The 9,384-nt window shown below is 43.3% G+C and overlaps 1 long non-coding RNA gene across 1 annotated transcript in view; it reads right to left on the bottom strand.

The window, feature by feature from the left end:
• LOC117939668 overlaps window positions 1-783 on the bottom strand; it is a 15,043-nt gene extending 14,260 nt beyond the window's left edge. The window contains exon 1 of the long non-coding RNA XR_004655645.1: window positions 670-783. This is a non-coding gene — a long non-coding RNA (uncharacterized LOC117939668). The remainder of the gene's footprint in view (window positions 1-669) is intronic.
• Window positions 784-9,384: the final 8,601 nt, after the last annotated feature.

The following is a 9,384-nucleotide window of genomic DNA, read 5'->3' as shown; positions in this document are numbered from 1 at the left end:
AACACCAGACTTTCACCAGGAAACAGGTGTTCATGTCCTGGAGAAGTTAAGGAGAAAACACCAGACTTTCACCAGCAATCTGGCTAAATCCAATCGCCACAAACGTCTTTTGAGGCTTTTTTGGGGCCTTTTGGCACCAATTTTTGGATTTTTAGTTTAGTAGCCACGTGGCAACCCTATATGTTAGCTAACATGTGATTGTTCCTTAGCCACGTAGCAACCCTATATGTTACCCAACATGTAACATGTCCTCTATAAAGACATCATCAAGCCTTGCAGTTTGTACCCATGTCACATTGCACCTGATGGCCACCATCCAGCCCCTGTGCCGGTCCTTCCTGTTCCTCCGTGACTGAGCCTGATGCAGACTGACTTGATGTGGCCGGAGCCTGTGGTGAGCTCTCCGTCCTGCCAGCCCCCGGGTCGCTCCCCCAATCAGGGGACAGAGCGTGGGGGGGGGACGAGCCCCATGCTGCGCCAAGGAGAAAGATCCCCGTGGGCGCCGTCCCCCTAAACAACCCCCCCAGTAATCCCCCTTCTCCCCCTGCCTTCCTCCATCAAACACAACCCCCAACCTCAAAACCCTGTCTTAAGTCCACTGAGACATAATTCAGCATCTTTCTTTACAACAATGTATACAAATCTCTTTTTAGGGGACATGTGCGAGACATTTGTCCCTCCTGGTGTCTTCAGGGTCGAATCTGAACCCTTTGTAAAAAGTTTCTATATCAGAAATTTGGGCTTCTTTCACACTAATTGTCCAAAAATTTAACGTGGATGGTTCCCAACATCACTCCTCACACAGTACATTAATAATCAGGTCTCTACTGTCACTGGATTTGGGTGTTTTTGTCAATTCTCTAACATTTGGAGAAAAGAAAAACTGATAAAAGAACTTGTGTGTGACAAATGTAAAAAAAAGAAATGTGAAAAAAAAGACAAATGTCAATAAAAGTGACAAATGTCTTCATGTTGTCCTCATGTTGTCCTCATGTTGTCTTCATGTTGTCCTCATGTTGTCTTCATGTTGTCTTCATGTTGTCCTCATGTTGTCGTCATGTTGTCGTCATGTTGTCGTCATGTTGTCTTCATGTTGTCCTCATGTTGTCCTCATGTTGTCTTCATGTTGTCATCATGTTGTCCTCATGTTGTCTTCATGTTATCCGCATGTTGTCTTCATGTTGTCCGCATGTTGTCTTCATGTTGTCCTCATGTTGTCCTCATGTTGTCTTCATGTTGTCTTCATGTTGTCTTCATGTTGACTGCATGTTGTCTTCATGTTGTCTTCATGTTGTCCGCATGTTGTCTTCATGTTGTCCGCATGTTGTCCTCATGTTGTCTTCATGTTGTCATCATGTTGTCCTCATGTTGTCTTCATGTTGTCTTCATGTTGTCCTCATGTTGTCCTCATGTTGTCTTCATGTTGTCCTCATGTTGTCGTCATGTTGTCGTCATGTTGTCTTCATGTTGTCCTCATGTTGCCTTCATGTTGTCTTCATGTTGTCCTCATGTTGTCCTCATGTTGTCTTCATGTTGTCTACATGTTGTCTTCATGTTGTCCTCATGTTGTCTACATGTTGTCTTCATGTTGTCCTCATGTTGATTTTTCAATTCTGACGCACAACCCGAGGTTTTTACCCCAACTCTTATACATTTAAGACCTTTTTCCTCATGCCTGCTCCCACGTCGTCAGCCTTAAGAGCTGAATTGACTCATTAGATCTGCCCTTGGGTGGAGCAGGCGAGGGTGGGGGGGGGGGGGCTCGTAGCGGTGAGGATTGGGGGGGGGGGGGGGGGGGGTTAGTGGCCCTTCATTATTCTGGCTTGAGGCCTGCCTTTGTCTCCATGGCAGGTGCTCCTAATCCCGCTGTCAGAATAGAGATGGACAAGATGTTTGGGCAAGCCCGGGCTCAGAAGACCCCGTTTCCCGAAAAGCAACCACCCCTCCCCCCCTCCCCCCCACCCACCACCCACCACCACCCCCCCCTTCACCACCGCACACATATGCAGCCCCACCCCCGCTGGAAAGCATGCGATATGATCCATGCCGCATGGAGTTGTGCCTGAATGGATCGAGCAACGTCACGTCAAACTACGAGCTCCGTTCGGGGAAATCAGCTGATTGGCTTTCAGCGCGGGAAGGAACACGCCGTCAGGAAAAGTTGCGTTGCCGCATTTTCTGGTTTGTTTTCATCTCCAATTCAGGGGATTTCCATTAATGTGGTCCTCCACGAGTGGAGGAGGTAGTCTCTTTCAATCTCTGTCAGTGCAAAAAGACAACAAGAATCATGAGATCTGAGGAGATTCCTCACGTTGAAACAGGAGAGGAACGTCTTCTATCGGATCAGCAAGGTCATGAAAGGGATTTGATTGGTTTAACCCTCATGTTGTCCCCATGGTATCCCCATGTTGTCCCCATGTTGTCCCCATGTTGCCTTCATGTTGTCTTCATGTTGTCCACATGTTGTCTTCATGTTGTCTTCATCTTGTCCCCATGTCATCCCCATGTTGTCCCCATGTTGTCCCCATGTTTTCCTCATGTTGTCCTCATGGTGTCCCCATGTTGTCCCCATGTTGCCTTCATGTTGTCTTCATGTTGTCCCCATGTCATCCCCATGTTGTCCCCATGTTGTCCCCATGTTTTCCTCATGTTGTCCTCATGTTGTCCCCATGTTGTCCCCATGTTGCCTTCATGTTGTCTTCATGTTGTCCCCATGTCATCACCATGTTGTCCCCATGTTGTCCCCATGTTTTCCTCATGTTGTCCTCATGTTGTCTTCATGTTGCCTTCATGTTGTCTTCATGTTGCCTTCATGTTGTCCCCATGTTGTCCCCATGTTGTCCCCATGTTGTCCCCATGTTGTCTTCATGTTGTCCTCATGTTGTCTTCATGTTGTCCTCATGTTGTCTTCATGTTGTCCTCATGTTGTCCTCATGTTGTCCTATATCAATGTTCTTTTTAATTCCCCAAAATAACATGATTGATTCCACCCAACGCTCTTTGCCAAGTACAAATCTCTACTTTCATTAATTTTGGGTCTTATTCAATTTCATAGCATTGTAAAACAAATGGAAGTGTTTTTGAAATAGTATTGAGTAAAAGTTGACATATTCCAGTCTGTGATTATCATCAACATCCATTCCTTTAATTTTAGTCTCAATAATTCCTAATTTCTGCTTTTCTTACTCAAACATTAGGTATAATTTCCTATAAATGAGGTTTATTGACCATAAAATCCCAAAATAACTGTAAAACTAAAGTTAATAAGTTAGTGTTACGTAGTGTTAAAAACGTCAAAAAAAGTGACAAACATTGAAAAAAAAGCATCAAGTGTTGCAAAAAAGGGACAAAAACTTAAGAAAAATGTTAAATAAAAGCTTAAAAAAGGGATATTTTTTAATTTTGACTGGGAGACAACACAAGGGTGAAATTCAGAGGGACAAACCGTCACTTTCTGCCTTATAAGTCCATCTTGACCTGTCCTCAGGCTCGCTATCTACAAGCCGTCCAATAGGAAACGTGGACTTTTCCATTGACAACTGGAACTTTATTGTCCACTTTCACCTCCTCCTTAAAATCTGGGCAGATTGAATGTAATCTCGTTGTTCTCTGCTATAATAACGCCATTGATTTTGCCCTCGGGGGGGGTCAGGCGATGGCCTATAAACCGCCTTCTTTTCATTGAACGCCACATTACAAGCTCCCAGCCCTAATCTGCTGTTTACTCCCCACTGAAGTGATCTGATCAGGGGGGTCAGGAGGAGACTGGGAGGGACACGAGTCCACTGAAAATCCTTGGGAAGTTTTTTTTCCCAGCGTTAACCTGGTTTCTGCCTGCCAATGGTGGTCTATTTTTGGGGGGGAGAAGGGGGCCGATGCTTTATTTTGGATTCCTGGTGGCCCGGCTGCTCAGCCCCAGGTCTCCGATAACCCAATTTGAGTTGACTTTGCCCGTTCAGGGAGAGCCGTGGCCCGGGGCTACGCACTGTTATAATTCAAGAAATACAATGAAGTCAATCAGAACTCAGTATCTACCCGCGCTGGCACGCACATGCACGCACGTGTGCACACTTACACACATGATGTGCTAATTCGGCTCGCTGTTAACAGGCTCGGCTGATAGAAGAGTTTCTATCTCACCGGAGATTTAAAGACGTTTGCTGGGTTCATGTTGAGATGATCAGAAATCAGAAAAATACTTTATTAACCCCCGAAGGTATGCAGTATATAAATATCAAAGTAGAAATGTTAATAAAGACATACAAGGAGTGCGGAAATGCACGGTATTCACATAGTTAAAGGAATATTGTGATACTGTATTTACATAATTAAAGGGTACAGTAATAATGATAAAAATAACTAGAAAATTCTGCAGAAATTTTAACAGTGTGCCTACTACTCGGTGCACATGTGAATAACAATAAAACTGAAAATAATAAGTGTTAAGTGTCTTAACCCTTCAGAAATAAGTGTTTAAAACCTATTTAAGACCTTTCTGTGTCCCAGAAACAGCTACAACGTAGCTAACGCTAAACCAACCAGACTCCATTTAAAAAACAGCCCTTTTAGCGTGTATAGAACCAACGTATCTTCACATCTAAATCAGTAAAGTATCTGTTTATTTCAACCAACACTGGATTTTTGATGGTTGGAAACGTGTAGAGGAGACCAAAAAACAGCTTTTCATAGTTTATTTGGTTTCTTTTGACTTTGAATGAAGTGGGTAATGCGATGCTAAAATGACTATTTATTTACATGGAGTCTGGTGGATTTGGCAAGGCGAGCCTTAGTAATACAATATATAATATTTGACCCCAGTTTTGTTAAAATTTTAAATATATAGAGTATTTTAAAGGGTGAAGTGTCTTATCCCTTAAGAGATATTACTTTTTAAAACTTATTTAAGGAGAAAACACAATACTTTCACCAGGAAACAGGTGTTCATGTCCTGGAGAAGTTAAGGAGAAAACACCAGACTTTCACCAGGAAACAGGTGTTCATGTCCTGGAGAAGTTAAGGAGAAAACACAAGACTTTCACCAGGAAACAGATGTTCATGTCCTGGAGAAGTTAAGGAGAAAACACCAGACTTTCACCAGGAAACAGGTGTTCATGTCCTGGAGAAGTTAAGGAGAAAAAACAGGACTTTGACCTGGAAACAGGTGTTCATGTCCTGGAGAAGTTAAGGAGAAAACACAAGACTTTCACCTGGAAACAGGTGTTCATGTCCTGGAGAAGTTAAGGAGAAAACACAAGACTTTCACCTGGAAACAGGTGTTCATGTCCTGGAGAAGTTAAGGAGAAAACACCAGACTTTCACCAGGAAACAGGTGTTCATGTCCTGGAGAAGTTAAGGAGAAAACACCAGACTTTCACCAGGAAACAGGTGTTCATGTCCTGGAGAAGTTAAGGAGAAAACACAAGACTTTCACCAGGAAACAGGTGTTCATGTCCTGGAGAAGTTAAGGAGAAAACACCAGACTAAAAATGAGTAAAAAACATAAGAAAAAGTTAAAAACATCGATAAAAAAACTCAACAAAACTGCTGATTTTCATCTTGACAGGAAGACAACACAAGGCTTATTGTGATGTCACGTGACCGGGCGGCGGACTCGGTAATTTTTGTCCGATATCGTACGAATTGTTGTGCGTTATATTTTCTACTTTAAGCTGCGAAGCCCTGAGAACGTGTTGAACTACACGATCCATGCAGCGCATCATGTTCCCTCTGTGCAGCATGAAACAATTAATCTCCATGCATGTCCCCGTCAATATTGATTAATATCTTGATTAATGGCGTGCGGGCCCTGGGGACCAGCTCCAGTGTGTGTGTGTGTGTGTGTGTGTGTGTGTGTGTGTGTGTGTGTGTGTGTGTGTGTGTGTGTGTGTGTGCTGGGAACTTAATGCTTTATTGAAGGGCTGAGATGTGCTTGCTCAGAGCAATAAGCCATTGTTTGACTTGGCACGGTTTCGGGGCACCCCAGGGTCCGGGCCATGAAAGGCTCTCTGTGAGATGCCTGGGTGCTTATTGTTAAAAAAAAAAATTGCCCCCCCCAAAAATTAGCATAGAAGAATCCAAAAATGCATAATGTTCTGCAAATGACAGCTGCTTAGCTGAAACAAAGGAAGCAAAATGGCTTTTGGTTGCGCTGCACTTGTTATGGTAATGACCCCCCCCCCCCCCCCCCCCCCCCCCCCCCCCCCCCCCCCCCCCCTATGGGCTTTATGGGCAGGGCCATACAAATCCTGGATCCTTTTTTTTTACTTTTGCATTGTTGACCTGAGAGAAGCTCCGTTCTCCAGTTTGTGTGATTCATGGTTTCTCATAAAAAAGCAGTTTTACACTCTTTATCGGTCGAGCCGTCAATCACGGCGTCTTCAACTTTACAGGAAACAGAAATGTAGAAAAACACAACAACACAACTTGGTTCCATGGAGGAAACTCATTCTTTCTGTCGCATTGGGATCCCAAATTTATGACGCAGAGGCATTTGGGAAGTTGACTTCATGACAATGCAATTAGAGGATTGTTGACGTACAATATTTGCGTGAAAAATGAGTCAAGCTGCAACTCTTTTTGCCTGCAAATTCTCTCAAGAGAGTAGTTAGTCAACTATGTGTCCGTGCACTAAATTGAATGTTAATTGAATGATTTTTATGAATATTAAGTTATTTTAAGTCGTGGCTGACACACAACATATTCTGAGTATTAGTTAAGTTTGAATGGGAACAAAAGGAAGTAAGTTCACATGAGAAAATGTGCATTTCTTCCAGGTTTTAAACAAAAGAGCTGCAAGTAATTAGATTATTAAGTAACATCATAATAAGCTTTTCCAGGGAAATATGTATAGAAACCAGTTTGATTTAAGTGAAATCTTTTTTAAAAAAAAGCATTATCTAGTTTTAACTTGTTTCCATTTACGAAAACTTTCACTTTGTGCAGATAAACCAGCTTTTACTTAAATAATGCCGAGATAATTAGCTTTTTATACTCCTCATTTCCAGGGAATTATATAAAGAAACCAGTTTGATTCAAGTAAAATCTTTAAAAAAAAGAAGCATCATCTAACTTGTTTTAACTTGTTTCCATTTAGGAAAACTCTCACTTTGTACAGATAACTTAAACATTACTTAAAGATTAGATCCACAGTGTTGGACGCAGAGTGTCGTGTGTGATGTTGACTTCCTGAGAAAGATGTTTTTCCTCTGAGAAAAGGTCCCAGCTTGTCTCTCACCATGCAGGCCCTGCCGCCGGTATTTAGTATGCTAATGTATTCTCTCTGCTAATTCAGGGCCGGGGCTGAGAAAACAAAAAAAAGTGAGCAGTGAAAGGGATTGGGTTTCAGCGGCGCTGCGCGGAGCCTAATGACCAGCAGATTAATCATGGGACACGTGGAGCGGAGCCGGCGTCAGCGCCGCTGTCAGCATGGAAACTTCCTGCACAAACTGCTCTATACAAGCTAAAAGTAGTGATTATTTACATGGAGTCTGGTGGAGATATGCTGCTCTATACACACTAAAAGTAGTGATTATTTACATGGAGTCTGGTGGAGATATGCACCTCTATACACATTAAAAGTAGTGATATTTACATGGAGTCTGGTGGAGATATGCTGCTCTATACACATTAAAAGTAGTGATATTTACATGGAGTCTGGTGGAGATATGCTGCTCTATACACGCTCAAAGTAGTGATTATTTACATGGAGTCTGGTGGAGATATGCTGCTCTATACATGCTAAAAGTAGTGATTATTTACATGGAGTCTGGTGGAGATATGCTGCTCTATACACTGATGCCAACATGAATACACACTGTGGATAAAGTAAAGTATTTGCTCATAAAGCGCACACATATTTGATTTGTAGCTGCAGAAACTTCCTCCCACACAATCTCCTAAATCAACCTTCCTCCTACAGATTGTTTTACTATAACCTTCAGTTAAACATCAGGGATGGGATGCGTTTCCTCGGCTAACAAAGCTGATAAAGCGCTCTTACTCTTAGTTCCAAAAGGACGAAATATGCATCCCTCTCCCCAAAAAGTGTCCAATTTCCAACTTGGTGGAAGTTTGATAGATAAATGCCCGAAGGAATGCAGCTTTAAAACTGGAAAAATGAAGCAATATTCAGGGTTTTTTACTTATTTCCGTGTTTGATTTCCACGAGGGGACGATCGAAACAGCAGGTAATGGATGGTTAACATCAACGCCACGGGAGGAAGTACAGCTGCAGGTCACATCCATTTAATCAGTCCTGCGTTTAATCCCCATGCACACTCCAGAAATCTCCACATGATCCCGTCTTTTCTGTCCTAGGAACCTTATTTGCTTTGGATTCCTGAGCGTCTTGCTGTTAAAACCCAGATGGATCAAATTCCCTTTGACTTTTATGCCAATTTTCTTCTTCTACTCTTTTATATGTCTTTAAGACTGGGCTGGAGTACTCGAGTCCAGTCTCGGACTTGTCTCGGACTCGCTAGTATTTGGACTCGGACTTTCCTCGGCCACTGGTCTTGCCCAATTTGGCTTCTGGTCTGGACCGAGTCCAGGTGTCTTTATTATGTTGATAATAATATTGGAGGGAAAGGGAAACCCAAAATGATTGTCTTGATACTGTCATGCATGAGACCTTTATTCTGTCCTGGACTCGGTCTTGACCCAGACTTGAACGTCTTTGGACTTGTCTTGTCTTGGTGTCGAACCTTTTTGGACTCTGTCTTGTCTTAAACTCAAACCTCTTTGGACTCGGTCTTGTCTTGGACTCGACTAGTCTTGGACTTGTCTTGGACTCGACTAAGGGGGTCTTGACTACAGCCCTGGTCATACGTAAAGAAAGGACATGTTTATGTGGCAAAGAGTGTTTTGTGGAATCAATCATGTTATTTTGGGGAAATAAAAAGAACAGTGATGTAGGGCAACGTGAGGACAACATGAAGACAACATGAAGACAACATAAAGACGACATGAGGACAACATGAAGACAACATGAAGACAACATGAGGGCAACATGAGGACAACTCGAGGACAACTTGAGGACAACATGAGGGCAACATGAGGACAACATGAGGGCAACATGAGGACAACTTGAGGACAACATGAGGGCAATATGAAGACAACATGAAGACAACATGAAGACATGAGGGTTTAAAGACAACTTGTGTCCAGATGACTTCATGTCAGACATCTTGTTTTTGAAGGTAGAAAACCTTGCAGCGTGCATTGAGCTTGACGCCGCATGGCGAGCTGCAGCCCCCTGCAGCACCCTGCAGCCCCCTGCAGCACCCTGCAGCACCCCTGCAGCACCCTGCAGCTCCCCTGCAGCACCCTGCAGCACCCTGCAGCACCCTGCAGCACCCCTGCAGCACCCTGCAACACCCTGCAGCT

The sequence above is a fragment of the Etheostoma cragini genome, chromosome 24, assembly GCF_013103735.1.
Source record: "Etheostoma cragini isolate CJK2018 chromosome 24, CSU_Ecrag_1.0, whole genome shotgun sequence".
NCBI lineage: Eukaryota > Metazoa > Chordata > Actinopteri > Perciformes > Percidae > Etheostoma > Etheostoma cragini.
Note: the sequence above shows the minus strand (reverse complement) of the source record. Positions and strands in the feature narration are given on the sequence as shown.